Genomic DNA, 17,422 nt, shown 5'->3' with positions numbered 1-17,422 from the left:
AGGCAACATCTTTTCAATTTCTGTTCTCCAGTTTTGGTGAGGCCATGTGAATTGTAGCCTCAGTTGCATGTTCTTAGCTGACAGGAGTGGCACCCTGCTGCAGTAGCCCCCATCTGCTTCAAGGTTTGACGTGTTGTGCACTCAGACATGCTCTTCTGCACACCTCGGTTGTAATGAGTGCTTATCTGAATTACTGTTGCCTCTCTATCAGCTTGAACTAGTCTGGCTACTCTCCTCTGATGTCTGGCTTCAACAAGGCATTTCTGCTCACTGAACATTTTTCCTTTTTCTGACCATTCTCTGTAAACCCTAGAGATGGCTGTGAATGAAAATCCCAGTAAATCAGCAGATTCTGAAATACTCAGACCAGCCCATCTGGCACTAACAACCATGCCACACATTCAAAGTCACTTTAGTCAGCTTTCTTCCCCATTCTGTTGCTTGGTTTGAACTTCAGCTGGTCGTCTTCACAATGTCTACATGCCGAAATGCATTGATTGGCTACCATGTGATTGGCTGATTAGATATTTGTGTTAACAAGCAGTTGAACAGGTGTACCTAATAAAGTGGCCTGTGAATGTATGTTGGACTAGAGGCTCAGGAAGGTAGATCAATGTCATTTGTGTATCATGAGATCTTTAAACAGTCACAGGTAATACATACTTTTATGGGAGGACCACAGCAGTCATGGAGACTGCAGGGATTTAAGTATGATTTGAATTTGGAGTGAGAAGGCTGTTCAGTTGTCTAACAGCGTGGGTCAAGAAGCTATTGCATAGTCTAGCAGAGCTGATCTGGATACTCTAAAACCTTCTGCCAGACAACCGGAGAGCCAACAGCTTATGGAAGGGATGAAAAGAGGGAACAACCAAAATGACGGAGGCCTTGCAAATACAACGTTTTGGGTGGTATCATACAGGACCCAATGATTTTCTCTTCAGTGCTCACAATTTGCTTGGGGGGGTCTCATGGTCTGACACATTATATAGAAATATTAATCATCTTGATCTAATCAAACAAAGTGTCTAGCAGCAACCTCCAAAAAGCTATTGGGGTTCGAGTCTTTCCTACGATAAACAGCCTATGAAAACTGATCACAAAGGTGACATGGTAGAAAGATAAGAAAAGCAGCAACATCTCCTAAGCGTGAAGCAAATTGCAAAAGCCGATTACATGACAGGGCGAGGAAGAATGATGGCTCTGGCATCCTCTGCTCAACAAGCACATGTGGTGTGGCAACCTGCTGGAAGTCATGAACCACTGGGGCTAGAACCTTGACCTTGGGAGGACTGGGAGTCTGAATGTTTTTAGTTTCTTTGTATTTTTCTTGGATGTTTTTGCCTGTTTTGCTGCTAATGTAAAGATTATGATTAAGGGTACAAAAAAGGGGGATTGGAGCGTGTGCTCCAAATTCAGGGGCATCACACTACTCAGCCTCTTTGGGACGGTCTATACCAGTTTGCTAGAAAGGAGGTTCATCTATTGGCTGAACCTCAGATTCAGGATTTCATCCATGTCAAGGAACACTGGATCATCTCTTTAGCCTCATGAGAATTCTTAATGATTCATGGTGCTATGCCCAACTAATCTACATGGAGCTGAAACATGGGCAGTGTAGCAGAAGTTGGATGTGGTACAAATGTGATTGTTGAGATGAATGGGTGGAGTTACAACAAAGGACAGAATGAAAAATGAGACAATCAGAGGTACAACAAGTGGAAGAGACATCTAAGAAAGTATAGGAAGGCAGGTTGAAGAGGTATGGACACGTGATGAGGACAGACAAGGAAGATGTGGGCAAAAGAATGATGGGAGTGGTAGTCCAGGGAATGAAAAAATGAGGCAGGACAAAGCAAAGGTGGTTGGATAAAGTAAAAGAAGGTCTGAAAGGGAAGGGTCTGACTGGGCTGGAGGTGCAGGACCAATCTGTTTGGAGGAGGTTGAACAGGCACATCAACCCTACATAGAAGAAGAAAAAGATGAAAGGAAAGAAGAAGAAGAAGCATACATGTGTTTTGTGGACTTAGAAAAGGCATACAACAAGTCCTTGGGGTGTCCTGTGGAGGGGGATTTGTGAGTATGGGGTAATGTTTAGAGTTCTGTGGTCCCCATAAAACTGAAGTGAGAGCTGCTTCACATTGCCATCAGTAAGTCAGACTTCTACCCAGTGGGTGTGGAACTCCATTACAGCTGCCCTTTGCTGCCAATTGTGTTCATAATTTGTATGGACAGAATTTCTAGGTGCAGCCCTAATGGGGGGGAGGGAGGGGCACACTATGGGGGATCCAATTCGGTGACATCAGGATCACCTCTCTGCTTTTTCCAGATAATGTGGTCCTATTGGCTTTATCAGGTGTTGTCCTTAACACTGGGGTCACATGTGAAGCGGTCAGAATTAAGATGAACACCTCCAAGTCTGAGGTCATGGTTGTTTGCCAGAAAATGGTGAAATGCCCTGTCTGGGTTGGGTAAAGGGTGCTGCTGCAAGTGGAGGAGTTTAATGGTCTTGTTCACAGGTGAGCACAAATGGGAGTGAGGGAGTGACAGGCGGATCGCAGCAGCATCTGCCAACATTGTGAAGGTCAGCTGTGGTGAACAGAGAGATACGTAGGTTCTTGATTTACTTATCGATCTACATTTCTGCTATCACCTATGGCCAATAAATAGCTTTCGGAAGTGACCAAAGGGCACCAGTTTGCAGATACAGGCAGTGGAAATGGGCTTCTTTCAAGTGCCATCTGGCCTCAGCCTTAGAGATAGGGTGAGATTTAGGTTTCAGCCAGGGTTCCCAGGCCGTCTTATTGCATGGGCACGCTGGGCAGTTGCCTGGGGACCCCATGGTGTCCACAATTTTTCTGATGCCTATGTATGTTTCTGTTTTGCTGTCAAAACACGTGCCCCAGTGCTCCTCTTTTCTCGAGGGCCTATGATGCTATTAAGACGGCCCTGAGGGTTCATCCCATTACTGGATTTCAAATTTTTTATGTTGACATTATCGATCACTTAGTTTGTACTTTATGTCATGTGTTTTGTGGGTGGTTCTCCAAGAGGCAGGGCCACATCCCTGTCATGTTTCAGCCATCATTTCCCCCCACTGCCTGGGGTTCAAAGTCATGTTTCTGGTCTGCTGTGTCCAATTTGTATCATTTATTTGTATGAATGTTTCTATTTTGTATTCTGTATATTTTTCTGTGTGCGTATTTGTAAGTGGTTCTGACCTATGTTATGGCCCATGTGTTTTGTGGGTGGTTCCCCAAGTGTTGGGGCCACCTGCCAATTACTACCAGGAACAACCCTCAACCCTATTTATGGGAGGGCCTTCCATAGTTCCTGACAGTTCATTGCACATGCGCCAGAGAATGGATTGTTTCTGGTATTTTCTCTGCTTTGCTATTGCTTTTCTTGTTTCCTGGATTTATTGAACCCGTATTCTATTTTTTGACTATGACTTTGGATTCTGTATTGGGACTTTGTTTACAGTGAATTACCTTGCCTTTTCAGGCAATTCCTTTGTGTACTTTGGAGCTTTGTGCTTGCTCAACCTTTTGTTAAAATAAACCTTTTATTTTATAAAACTCTTTTCACTGCCCATTTGGCATTTAGTTGGGGTTTTGACAGTGTCCCCCACCCCTCTAGTGGGCAATTTTTGAAAGTGTTTTGGGACTCCCGCAGACACGACACTCCCCATCACCGGCTAGGGACTGCCCTCAGCCCTATAAAGGAGGAAATCCTAAGGAAATGTATAAAAAGTAAAGGGGCCGAATACTTCTGCATGCCATTATATACTTCTAAAAAAAAATTAAAGAGACACTTTTGAATCCGAGTACAGCATCAAGTCAATGAAACCTCTAAGCTATTGATCTGGTCAGTTAAGTAGCAGAGGGGCTTGTTCATCAGTTTCAGCTGCTTTGGTGCACTAGATGGGCAACAAGGAGATGACTCCCAAAACAGGAATGAATGGTTTAACAAGTGGAAGCCACTGACATTTTTCCCTCCTCATCTGTTTTGTCACTCGTTTTGCATTTAGCTATGGTCAGTGTCACTACTGGTAGCACGAGGCCATACCTGGACCCTACAGAGGTGGCACAGGTAATCCAACTTCTCCAGGTTGGCACATCAATACGTGCCATTGCCAGAAGATTTGCCGTGTCTCCCAGCTCAGTCTCAAGGGCATGGAGGAGATTCCAGGAGACAGACAGGCAGTTCCTATAGGTGAGCTGGACAGGGCCCCTCGTAGAAGGTCCTTGACCCACTAGCAGGACCCACTGGTATCTGCTCCTTTGGGCAAGGAGGAACAGGATGAGCACTGGCAGAACTACAAAATGACCTCCAGGCAGGCCACTGATGTAAATGTCTCTGACCAAATAATCAGAAACAGACTTCATGAGGATGGCCTGAAGGCCAAACATCCCCTAGTGGGCACCGTGGAGCTTGATTGGCATTTGCCATAGAATACCAGAATTGGCAGGTCCACCACTGGCGCCCTGTGCTTTTCACAGATGAGGGCAGGTTCACCTTGAGCACATGTGACGGACGTGAAAGGGTCTGGAGAATCAGTGGAGAACATTATGCTGCCTGTCACATCATTCAGCATGACCAGTTTGCTGGTGGGTCAGTGATGGTCTGGGGAGGCATATCCATGGAGGGACTCACAGACCTCTACAGGCTAGACAATGGCACCGCAATACTGCAATTAGGTATTGGGATGAAATCCTTGGACCCATCATCAGACCCTATGCTGGTGCAGTGACTCCTGGGTTCCTCCTGGTGCATGACAATGCCCGGCCTCATGTGGTGAGACTATGCAGGCAGTTCCTGGAGGATGAAGGAATTGATACCATTGACTGGCCTCCACGCTCGCCTGAACGAAATCCAATAGTCACCTCTGGGACATTATGTTTCAGTCCATCCAATGCCGCCATGTTGCACCTCAGACTGTCCAGAATCTTAATGATGGCCTGGTCCAGATCTGGGAGGAGATCCCCCAGGACACTATCCGTCATCACATTATGACGTTGTCAGGCATGCATACAAGCATGTGGGGGCCATAAAAACTACTGAGTACAATTTGGAGTTGCTGCAATAACCAAATAGACTCGCCTGCCTGCCGCATCATTTCTCCCTTTGATTTTACGGGTATCTTTGAATTCAGCCCTCTGTATGTTGATCATTTTCATTTCCATCAAACGATATGGCATCCTTTGGTTCCTAACACATTACCAGTCCATATCAGTAGAGACAGACAGCAGGATTTTTTTTCCCATTGAGATCTGACGTGTTTTCAAAGTGTTCATTTCATTTTGTTTGAGCAATTTATTTATATGTATTGTGATCAGTGGCCATGTCCATCCAGTTCATTGCGGTTCATTAATTGAACTAGCGGTGTTGGTGACTTCTAGTGTGCTTTGCTTTGATTTATTGTGTTGAATGTTAAACCATTCTCTCTTTGACTTTGCCTACTAAATTGTGTATTGGGACTTGTTTTTCACCTGATCTGCTTGGTGTTTCAGGCAACTCCTTTTGCCTTTGTGCTCCCCTGATCTTATTTGTGTGCCTCAGAGCATTTTTGTAGATTCCCTTTTTGTGACTAATCAAGATTGATTGTTTCTCCTCTCTCTCTTTGACTCAATTTTGTGAATTTTGTGCTTAGGACCTGTATAGTTTAGGAAAGTGAGTAGTGCAGACATTCGGGAGGAGCTCAAAGTAGAATCACTGCTCATCCGCTGTGGTGTTTCAGTCATCTGATTAGGACGCATATGAAAGCCTCCCTGGGGATGTGTTTAGGACCTCGGTGCAGACCCAGGACACATTGGAGAGATTATATCTCCCAGCTGGCATGGGAAAACTTCAGTTTCCTCCCCAGAGGAGGTGGAGGAGGTGGCGGGGAAAAGAGGCATCTGGATGTCTTACTTAGACTGTGGTTCCCACAATTTTAATTAATGAGAGTATGAAGCTAATGTCCATTTTGGCTCAGTGATCAGGCTGAAACCAGCTAGTACAGTTGAGCTTTTGGCTGTCTCTGTGTGCACCTTTTCTGAACAGGTAGTAGGGGTAAGGTTGCCTTGGAAATTTACCATGAGACACACTCTCTTTCACTTAATCAAGTGAGTGGAACCTATGGCAAGGACACAAGATGAAGTAATTCCAGAAATGCCTGCGCTAGCTTCTTCTTCTTCTTTTGGCGGCTCCTGTTAGAGCTTGCCACAGTGGATCATCTTCCTCCATATCTTTCTGTCCTCGTCATCTTGTTCTGTCACACCCACCACCTGCATGTCCTCTCTCACCACATCCATAAACCTTCTCTTATGCCTTCCTCTTTTCCTCTTGCCTAGCAGAGCTAGCTATAGCCAATGATTTCTTAATTAGTAAAGCTGTTAAATATCATCTCAGGCACCTATACAAAGATGTTTCAAATTTTGTCCAGGATGTGCAGGGTTACATGTGCAATGGAATTATACAGGATTTAAGGAATAGCATTCTTTGAGTTATAGGAGACATATACTGTGTTTCTCCCCCTGGCAATCAATGGAAAGAAACTTTTCCGGGTGACCGTCAGTCCCTTCCAATCTACTGAGGCATAAATTACATGTTCCAGATGCAATGTGTTGTAATCTCCTGCCACAATGAAGCATAAAAAAGGGGAGCAGACGTCCAAAGAAATAAACAAAAAGGCCAGACCGTCCTTAAATACAGTTTGGTCTGGGCCACTAGGTTGGGCCTCACCACAGGCAGCCTATGCCCCAACTGAAAGGGCAGGCTTTGGCTGGCATGAGTCTAGAAAAAGGGGCAGGGGATGTTAAAATTAAAAAAATAATACCCAAGCTGTACAAAAAATGGAAAAAATTAAAACTTCTAATACTTCAATCCAAAACCTAAACAAAGTGATTATTAATCAAGGAGTTTATCATTTAAACATGAAAAAAGGAAAGGGATAACAAAGCACAAAATAAACAAAAAATCAAACAAATTCAATTGCTTAGATCAGTGACATGATGTTCATGGCTGGTGAAGCACTGACTCCTTCAGAGTCAGATTTACAGCTTATTCACTATTCAGTTGGCAGCATGCACATTGACTATGGCTTATGTTTCATATCTCATCAGCATTCTTTACACACACAAATGTAAGGAATCTATTTGGCAAAAACAAAATGTTACATTTATAGCAAAGAGAACGGAGAGAATGTATTTGCCGAGCATCCTCCATGTGTTCTAATTTTGCCATTGCAATTCCACAATTGATACTCATTCAATACAAAGGAAAGTACAGAGTGGTGTACACAAAAAAAACGGATTTCAATTTCGACCTTAATTGAAATATTTGGTTGTTTTTAAAAGCTTTTAATTCTAATATTTTAATTAATTTTAATACAGACTGTTCAACAAAATGATAACAAGAAAAACAAAAGAATATTTTATTTCAGGTCAAAATTTACTTTTTAAATATTGGATTGTTATTTTTCTTAGTCTGATCCAATTTTTATAAAATTGAAAACTGTTTATGGTCTTACCTTTATTTGTAAATGAAGTCCATGTGCCTATCCTTCTACACAAATATCTCTGTCACTTTCTTGTAAAAGTCCTCCTTATTTTCCTTTAGTTTTAAAAGTCTTAATCTTCCATTTTGGCAGTCAATTGGAGCAAAAAATAAAAATAAGCGGACCGCTGCAGTGCACTTGACTTTCTGATATTGCTAACTTATTGGCGCCCAGAGCCTCAGCGTAGATAAATGCAGCAATGAGTACCTGTTGGACTCACATGCGCCCACTTCAGGACGGCACGGTATTGTCTGCCTCACCTTGTGACTCTTCACTACGGATCAACAAGACTAGATATGTCACACACATTCATTAAAGATATTAGCCAGACTGTGTCAGGGTGTAAAATAGACGTATCTGCAAACATTATATTAGCAACATACAGAGAGAAAGCAACAGGCACGCGCCAACTGCATACATCAGCCCCGTGTGTGAGGAGAGTGCAGTCCGAAGTGAGGTGAGGCTCGTCGCTGCCGCACCTTGCGTTTCTCCACTGTATTTGAACAGGTAATGCACAAATTCTGCGATTTTGACTATAAAAATTATCAAAGTTATACAATATATATGGAATCATACAGAAAACAAATGTATAGCACAGACCAGTGGACAAATTTATTTTATGTTATCATTATTAGTTTTTTAATTTTCATGATGACAGGTTAGGCTCTGCCTCACCTGCCTCCCCTAACCACATGTCCCTGGTTCAGATAAACAGAGAATTTAAGTGAATCTTTCTATTATCATCTTCTCCTTAAATAACTACTGTCCCAGTCCAACCCCCAAGCTGCATCCTTTAGTGGCCCTCACCCCTTGGGTTACACATGAAGGAAACAGGACCAATGGCAAAAAATATATATATGTATACAGTATATGTATATACAGTATATACTGTGTATACTGTGTATACTGCATATATATATATATATATATATATATATATATATATATATATATATATATATATATATATATACTAATAAAAGGCAAAGCCCTCACTCACTCACTCACTCACTCACTCACTCACTCACTCATCACTAATTCTCCAACTTCCCGTGTGGGTGGAAGGCTGAAATTTGGCAGGTTCATTCCTTACAGCTTCCTTACAAAAGTTGGGCAGGTTTTATATCGAAATTCTACGCGTAATGGTCATAACTGGAAGCAGTTTTCTCCATTTACTGTAATGGAGATGAGCTTCAACGCCGTGGGGGTGAGTTTCGTGTGACATCATCACGCCTCCCACGTAATCACGCAGTACATAGAAAATCAGGAAGACCTCAAAAAAGCGCTGAAGAAAACATGCATTATATAATTGAGAAGGCAGCGAAACAATAAGAAGCGAGCGAGTGACATATACAACCATATTGATGAGTTCTGCTACTTCGGAAACAAAGCACGATGTAAACCTACACTTTAAATTAAGTTCATAGACAGGCTGCCGCTGGCGTTTGTAATTTAGTGCCTGCCCATATAAGGCCGTCCGTCAGCGGCAATCCAATAGCAAACTCCCACTAAATATTCACGGGTTAAGGACTGTGCTTATGCAGAGGAAGATGAGATGGTCAGCGTGGTGTTTGGCACAAACTCAGCGAAACTGCGAGAGAAAGTTTTAAGTGCCAGGACTAAGGTAACATTAAATACAGCCATGGACATAGCACGAGATGGCACCAGCACAGCTGGGAACCTTCGATGCATGTACACCGAGCGGCTCACGTGAACTGACGCAGTGCACAGATAAAAGCAACAGTTCCAAAGAGCTGAACAAAACCGAATTACACAATTGAAAAGGCAGCAAAAATATGAAGCGTCTGATACAGCATATTCATAAATGCAGCTACTGTGGAAACAAAGCACACGGTGGAAAAAGTCAATGTCCCGCTAAAGGAAGACAGTGTAAAAAACCCGTGCATGCAGTGTGTCAGGTCTCAGATAAAGAAGAAGACGAGCTGTTTATTGATGCAGTAAGAAACGAATCGATGAATGAAACCTGTCATCTTTACAACGATTGACAAACACGGAATGTAACTTGAACACAACACATCCTACAAATACGAACCTGATTGAAAGAAATAATGATAATCAAATCCTTGATGACAGCAACACTCAGTAACACTCACAAAACAAATACTGTATATTGACAGTCATGTTACGTTATTTTTAAAATGTTCCCTTTTCTTTTCTAGCTTTTTAACACACTACTTCTCACTGCGATACGCGGGTATATATATATGTATATATATATATCCCGATCTACATACTCGAATAATGGATACTTTATTCGCCATCAATGATTGTTTTGGTAAAGCCATACTCAGTGTATTCATTAGATGAACGGTAAAAAGTAAGAGCGAGGGAGGATGACTTATTGAGGCATGCAGGCTGTAGTGCGTCAACTCTATCTGAATTGCGCGATCACATTTGAAAAATATATCTTTTCAAGTTCTATTTAGTCCATATGTGTCAAACTCAAGGGGCGGGCCACATCCGCCCGGCGTGTAATTATATCCGCCCGCGAGATCATTTTATATACTGTATTATTGTTATTAAAGCCGGGTATATGAAGCGCTGGTAACACAATAAACTACAGATCCCATAATGCAGCGCTTCAGCTGCCGTGCCGAACACTTGCACCGTTAATCAAGTCTAGCTTATGATGCTGCAAGTTATTGCGAAGCTAGCTCACACGATGCTGAAGAGAAAAGTTGATTCTGAAAATAGAGCCTTTAAAACCGATGGGAGGCTGAGTATATGTTTACTGAACCCGTGTGTCTCATTTGTGGAGCTAATGTGGCTGTAATTACAGAATTTAATCTAAGACGGCACTATGAGACAAAACATCAGGGAGTTCTGTGTTGTGGAGATTCTCAGGATGGATTGCAGGTGCTCATCAGTGAGGCTGAAAGACCTGAATGCAATGCAGAAGATACAGAAAGCAGAAGAATTAAATAAGAATCTGACACTTCAGCGGACGTTTTACCCGTGCACAATCACAAAGTGATTTCAAGTGAAGTTGCTTTTATGGGAGACACAAATGCACCAGTGCAACTTTCCCTGTTGCCAAGTAATGTTAAACCAAGTCGTCACTACGGTGTTCCCAAACACGCACTTTGCTGATAAACTGGCGCACTGAGTTTGCACGGCGCTTTGGTGACTTTGAAGAACAAAAAGTCCGTCTACATGCGGCTCGAACCTTGTGCATGTTTGGTAGCACATATCTGTGTGAGAAGCTCTTCTCAGTGATAAAGAATAACAAAACAGCACACAGGAGTCGCCTCACTGATGAGCACCTGCAATCCATCCTGAGAATCTCCACAACACAGAACCTCACACCAAACAGAAACGAACCTGTTGCCAAAAAAAGATGCCAGGCGTCCAGCTCTAAAATGACATATGAGCAAAGACAACTGAATGATTTGATTTGTTATTGCTGAAAGGAACACATTTTATTTATATTTCCAGGTTTTGTTATGCAGCATGTTCATATTTGAATTTGTATAATTTTGAAAGGATATATTTTTATGGAGAGCAAAATCTTTTGGGATATTTAAAATCTAAGTTTATTTTTATATAAATTTACATAAGAGTAAAGAAATTTGAATGTTTGTTCTTTTAAGTTATTTAAGGTTTGAGTTGATTTATTCACGAATAATATTCCTGTCTGTTTTTACCATTCCTACCAAAGATATTTCTGTCGACTAAATAAAAATTCCTTCTATTTAAAATTTAAATAGAACTTGAACAAATCGATAGTTCATAATATCCACGCAGACTTGCATGTAAGAGCGGAGTTATCCGTTTTAACAAGCAGCGTATTGCACTGATCTGAAATAGCTGTGTGTGTATATATGTAGATATGTATGTATATGTATATATATGTTTATATATGTGTGTGTGTATGTATATATATATATATATATATGTATTTGTGTGTATATGTGTGTGTATGTATGTATGTGTGTATGTATATGTATGTGTATATATGTAGATATATATGTATGTATATATGTGTATATGTATATAATATATGTTTATGTGTGTGTGTGTGTATATATATATATATATATATATATATATATATATATATATATATATATATATATATATATATGACAACAACACTCATCACTCACAACAGTGACAAAACAATTACATTGACAATCATGTTACGTTATTTTCAAAATGTTTCCTTTTCATTTTCATTGCTTCTTTAACACACTACTTCTCCACTGCGAAGCACGGGTATTTTGCTAGTATATATATATATACATATATATATATTGTGAGGGATTGCCGGCCGTGTATTGCAGAAACGGAAAAAATGATATACTTACGGGCTGATGAAAAAGAGAAGATTACCTGACCCGGAAGTGTTGGATAATCACATGGACTGAGGGCTCAAACACTTCCGGGTCGAGGAGTATAAAGGACTGTGGGAGATCCCAGACAGACGAGCTGAGTTGGGAGGCAGGGTGGCTAAGCATCTGGGAGATTGGAGGATTGTATTGTTTATTGAGTATTTGGGAGTGGAGGGTGTTTTGTTTACATTAGTATTGTAATCAATCAATTACTATTGGACTTTTACCTGGTGTCTGACGTGTGGTCTGAGGGTTCAAGGGAGCGAGACAGCCCATAATCTGTCACAGTGGGCGTAGTCTCGACAGGATTCTCTGGCCATCAGTTTGGCAGAGGACCTGGGAAAAATTTACTGTGGACAGAATACCCCAAGAAGGCAGCGTCACAACATACGGGGAAAAATCGCCAGAAACCCCTATCTCTAAAGCCCGTCACGGGGAAGAAGAAGGTAAGGCAGAGCAACAGCACCAGCGGAAGTTCCATGTTCGTCATGGCCGACACTCGGGATGAGCGACAGGGCGACTACACGGATCGGGAGAGGACTCCGGACGAAGAAAACTACAATGAGGTATGTGCCGGAAATATAGATAATCTATTTAAAATTACTCATTTTGTACCATGCACATACCTCGGAAAAGATCATCCAGTAGTTCTGCGGGATGCAGAAGAATCTCCCGAAGACGGTGTGGCGCTTTTGTACGGGCAGACGGACAATACAACAGACTTCCGCATGTCGGATGCTGGAGAAGGACACGTGACCCAATCCGAAGGATTGGGGAAAGGAGGAGGTCCGTGTCCTGCTACTTTCGACTTCGCTCAAAAGAAGACGGACTTAGACTTTCCGAAAGGGAAGGGGGAGGTGACCGAAGCACTGCTCAACCCACGAGAAGGTAAGGAGGGTCGGGAAATGGCTGGTTGATCTGCCGACAAATTAATACAGACATATCGCAGTTGGCCAAAGATGGCGGCCTGGTCCTCGTCCGTAGAGAACTCCAATTCCCAGAAACCCGTGCGGAACCCATCAGAGCACGTGCCGACAGCGGGCGCGTTCATTGGCTCCCGGCCGGACGGTATGACGAACCAGGAAGTAAGCCTACCTCCGGTCGTATTAACTAACTATTTTGACGTACGGGAGCTTGAAAAATTCATTGAGCCCGTACGGAGTATTTTGCAGACACTGGAGGCAATTAAGAAGATCATTGGAGATCTGGGAGCAGCAGGCGAAGCGCCTTTAAGAAAAGTATGTGAGTACCTGCGGCGATTAGACTGAGAGCCTACCGTTTTATATGATTTGGCGGTACAGGCAGGTAATGTCGGTACCGTATATAATGTAATAGGGACCCACTGTGATCCAGGTTCGCTTTTAATAAATAGCGGGTTCCAAATCACTGCGTGCCCTACAAGAGAGGCCGGAACGTTGACCGAGTGGTCGGGGGAAAAGCCGATCTATCCGGAGCAGCTGGATGGTGCTGGCTTTCGGAGGGATACGGTCCTGAAGACCCCGGCTCATGTTGTAAGTAAATCAAGAAGGGTGCAGACAGGAAAGGGTCTCTTTTTATTAAATAGAGAGACTCAGACTGTGGAAATCCCCCATATCAACCAGGAGATCCCAAAAATAAAACGGGGGTCTCCTAACAAAGAAAGAAAAGATATGGAAACTTTAGAGGCGGAAGGGGTCTCCTCCTCAGCAAGAAAAGGGGCAGACCTAACTTTTCCCATTTGTTTTCAGTCCCGCAGGGGGAGAATAACAGGAGGAGGGAGACAATGCTACGGATGCCGAAGGTCGGGCCACATTTGGTGAAACTGTCCTTGAAGAGCGGAGGACCAGATGTAGATTCAGAATAATATTCCCCCTAGATTCTCCAGGGAACGAGCCACAAGGTTCAGCCAAGGTTCAACCGGAAACTCCTCCTGGAGGATGACGTCCCTCGCAGGGCTGGACGCTCCGCCCCACTGGGCTTCGCTGAGGGGAGGGAACTGTGAGGGATTGCCGGCCGTGTATCCCAGCCAACAACACCAAACTGCCAGATGGAGACATCCCTGCAACATGGAAGGGCCCCGAATTCCAGCAGGGCATCATGGAACTTGGAGTTTTTCACCACAGCTTTGTTGGATACCATGGGGGCCACCGGAGGATGCTGCAGAGAGGCCCAGGGACTTATATTTTCCCTATAGCCTGGAAGTATTTCACAATTGCAGAAACGGAAAAAATGATATACTTCCGGGCTGAAGAAAAAGAGAAGAATACCCGACCCGGAAGTGTTGGATAATCACATGGACTGAGGGCTCAAACACTTCTGGGTCGAGGAGTATAAAGGACTGTGGTAGATTCCAGACAGACGAGCTGAGTTGGGAGGCAGGGTGGCTAAGCGCCTGGGAGATTGGAGGATTGTATTGTTTATTGAGTATTTGGGAGTGGAGGGTGTTTTGTGCACATTATTATTATAATAAATCAATTATTATTGGACTTTTACCTGGTGTCTGACGTGTGGTCTGAGGGTTCAAGGGAGCGAGAAAGCCCATAATCTGTAACAATATGTATATATATATACATACAGAAACGTAACATAATTCAACATACTTTCAGTGTGTTCAGAAAATATTCAAACTTTTTCACTTTTTACACATTGTCTTATATTACAGCCTTCTGCTAATATTTTTAAATTATTTTTTTCCTCACAAAAATCAACACTCAACACTCCAGAATGACAAAATGGAAACACAGGCTATTCTGGCTTTGTCATTCTGAAATGTACCTTGATGAGGAGATATGTGAATTTAAATTATTTTAACACAAGGCTGCAACCTAAGGAAATGTAAAAAAGTGAAGGGGCCAAATACTTTTGCGTACCACTATATATATAGATTAGTATTTTTATAGACAAGACTATTGCTATGAGATTTTCTCAAGTCCTGCCCTCCTCTCATCCATTTATGGTTAATGGCCCACGCCCACGGTCCACTCACCTCTCATTTGTGTGAATGCTTTTGTCACACACAGTTCCTGCGCTCTTAGCTGTTATAAATTTTTACGTTTTCCTCACTTTTAACTTCCCAATTAAAGGAGAGTTATTATGTCTAAATCTTATTGAAGAATTTCATTTCAGAAGAAATGAGTACATGGGCAATGGTAGCACGAGAACGGATGAAGTGAAACGAATTTACGCGAAAATTGTCGATCGGTTACACGGCAAATTGGTTAAATGCTTTTCAATAGACTCTGCTGAAACAGTTGGTGGTGATGGTGCATAAGATGAAAACATCAACTTACAATATCACGAAGAATATCTACAACTGTTAACACCGAATTACTGTTGAAAGAAGGATGTATCAATGTTCTTGTGTAATTTGTGTATGAGTGATGGGCTTTGCAATGGGACAAGATTAGTTGTATTCAAAATTGGTCAAACAAATCCATCCATCCATCTATTATCCAGCCCGCTATATCCTAACTACAGGGTTACGGGGGTCTGCTGGAGCCAATCCCAGGCAACACAGGGCACAAGGCAGGAAATAAACCCCGGGCAGGACGCCAGCCCACCGCAGGGCACACACACACACACCCACACACCAAGCACACACTAGGGACAATTTAGAATCGCCAATGCACCTAACCTGCATATCTTTGGACTGTGGGAGGAAACCAGAGCACCCGGAGGAAACCCACGCAGACATGGGGAGAACATGCAAACTCCGTGCAGAGAGGACCCGGGAAGCGAACCCGGGTCCAAACAAATCTGACATGTAAAATTTTAATAGGCAACAAGAAAGGTAATGTAGTACATCTTAACATGAGACACCAAAGGAGATCTTGATATGCCATTCGTATTAAAATGTTTACAGCTTCCCGTTAGAATAGCTTTTGCTATGACAACTAACAAATCACAGGGACAAACATTCGAAAAAGTCGCTTTATTTATTAGAGAGAAAGAAACGAAATTCACTCACGGGCAGTTACAGGTGCTGGTCATAAAATTAGAATATCATGACAAAGTTCATTTATTTCAGTAATTCCATTCAAAAAGTGAAACTTGTATATTAGATTAATTCATTACACACAGACTGATGTATTTCAAATGTTGATTTCTTTTAATTTTGATGATTAAAACTGACAACTAATAAAAGTCCCAAATTCAGTATCTGGGAAAATTAGAATATCAATTAAGACCAATGCAAAAAAAGGATTTTTTGAAATGTTGGCCAGCCGAAAGGTATGAACATGAAAAGTATGAGCATGTACAGCACTCAATATTTAGTTGGGGCTCCTTTGGCCTGGATTACTGCAGCAATGCGACGTGGCATGGAGTCGCTCAGTCTGTGGCACTGCTCAGGTGTTAGGAGAGCCCATGTTGCTCTGATAGTGGCCTTCAGCTCTTCTGAATTGTTGGGTCTGGTGTATTGCATCTTCCTCTTCACAATACCCCATAGATTTTCTATGGGGTTAAGGTCAGGCGAGTTTGCTGGCCAATCAAGAACAGGGATACCATGGTCCTTAAACCAGGTGCTGGTAGCTTTGGCACTTTGTGCAGGTGCCAGGTCCTGTTGGAAAATGAAATCTGCATCTCCATAAAGTTTGTCAGCAACAGGAAGCATGAAGTGCTCTAAAACTTCCTGGTAGACGGCTGCGTTGACCTTGGACCTCAGAAAACACAATGGACCTCAAGCAATATGGATTCTGTGCCTCTCCTCTCTTCCTCCAGACTCTGGGACCTTGATTTCCAAAGGAAATGCAAAATTGACTTTCATCAGAGAACATAACTTTGGACCACTCAGCAGCAGTCCAGTCGAGATGCTTCTGACGCTGTCTAATGTTCAAGAGTGGCTTGACACAAGGAATGCGACAGCTGAAACAAACCCATGTCTTGCATACGTCTGTGTGTGGTGGCTCTTGAAGCACTGACTCCATCTGCAGTCCACTCTTTGTGAATCTCCACCACAGTTTTGTTTCACAATCCTCTCCAGGGTACAAGCGGTTATCCCTATTGCTTGTCCACTTTTTTCTACCACATCTTGTCCTTCCCTTCGCCTCTCTATTAGGCCTTGTTCACACGGGCATTAAGTTTTTGGATAAACGAACTTGCTCTGAACGTCCTAGACGTTTATGTTGCATTTTGTGGTGGCGATCGATTGACTTCTACACCGGCGTTCGTTTGTCTCTGTCTAACGCCAGCCTGCAGCCCAAATTGTAGTTTGTGTGTTAACCTGTGGAGGCAGTGTCGGGAACTGGATATGAAAGCCCTTGTCGTTTTATTTGAGGTGCCTCCTTTCAATATGGACCATTTTGCTATGTTAGATATTAATCTTCTTGTTTTAAAAATACTCGTAATACGGCGACGTAGGGAGAGAAAAAATCGCCACCGCTACTGGGTTCATCCTCTGACTGCACAACGTCGGGTTAAAGGAAGTTTTTTTGTGCTTTATGAAGAAATGCGAAAATTTCCGCGCAAGTTTTTAAATTACTGTCGGATGTCGGTTTCCACTTTTGATTGTCTGCTGCAGCTGGTGCAATGCCACATTGCACGCCGATCAACCAAT

The sequence above is a fragment of the Polypterus senegalus genome, chromosome 9, assembly GCF_016835505.1.
Source record: "Polypterus senegalus isolate Bchr_013 chromosome 9, ASM1683550v1, whole genome shotgun sequence".
Taxonomy (NCBI): domain Eukaryota; kingdom Metazoa; phylum Chordata; class Cladistia; order Polypteriformes; family Polypteridae; genus Polypterus; species Polypterus senegalus.
Note: the sequence above shows the minus strand (reverse complement) of the source record.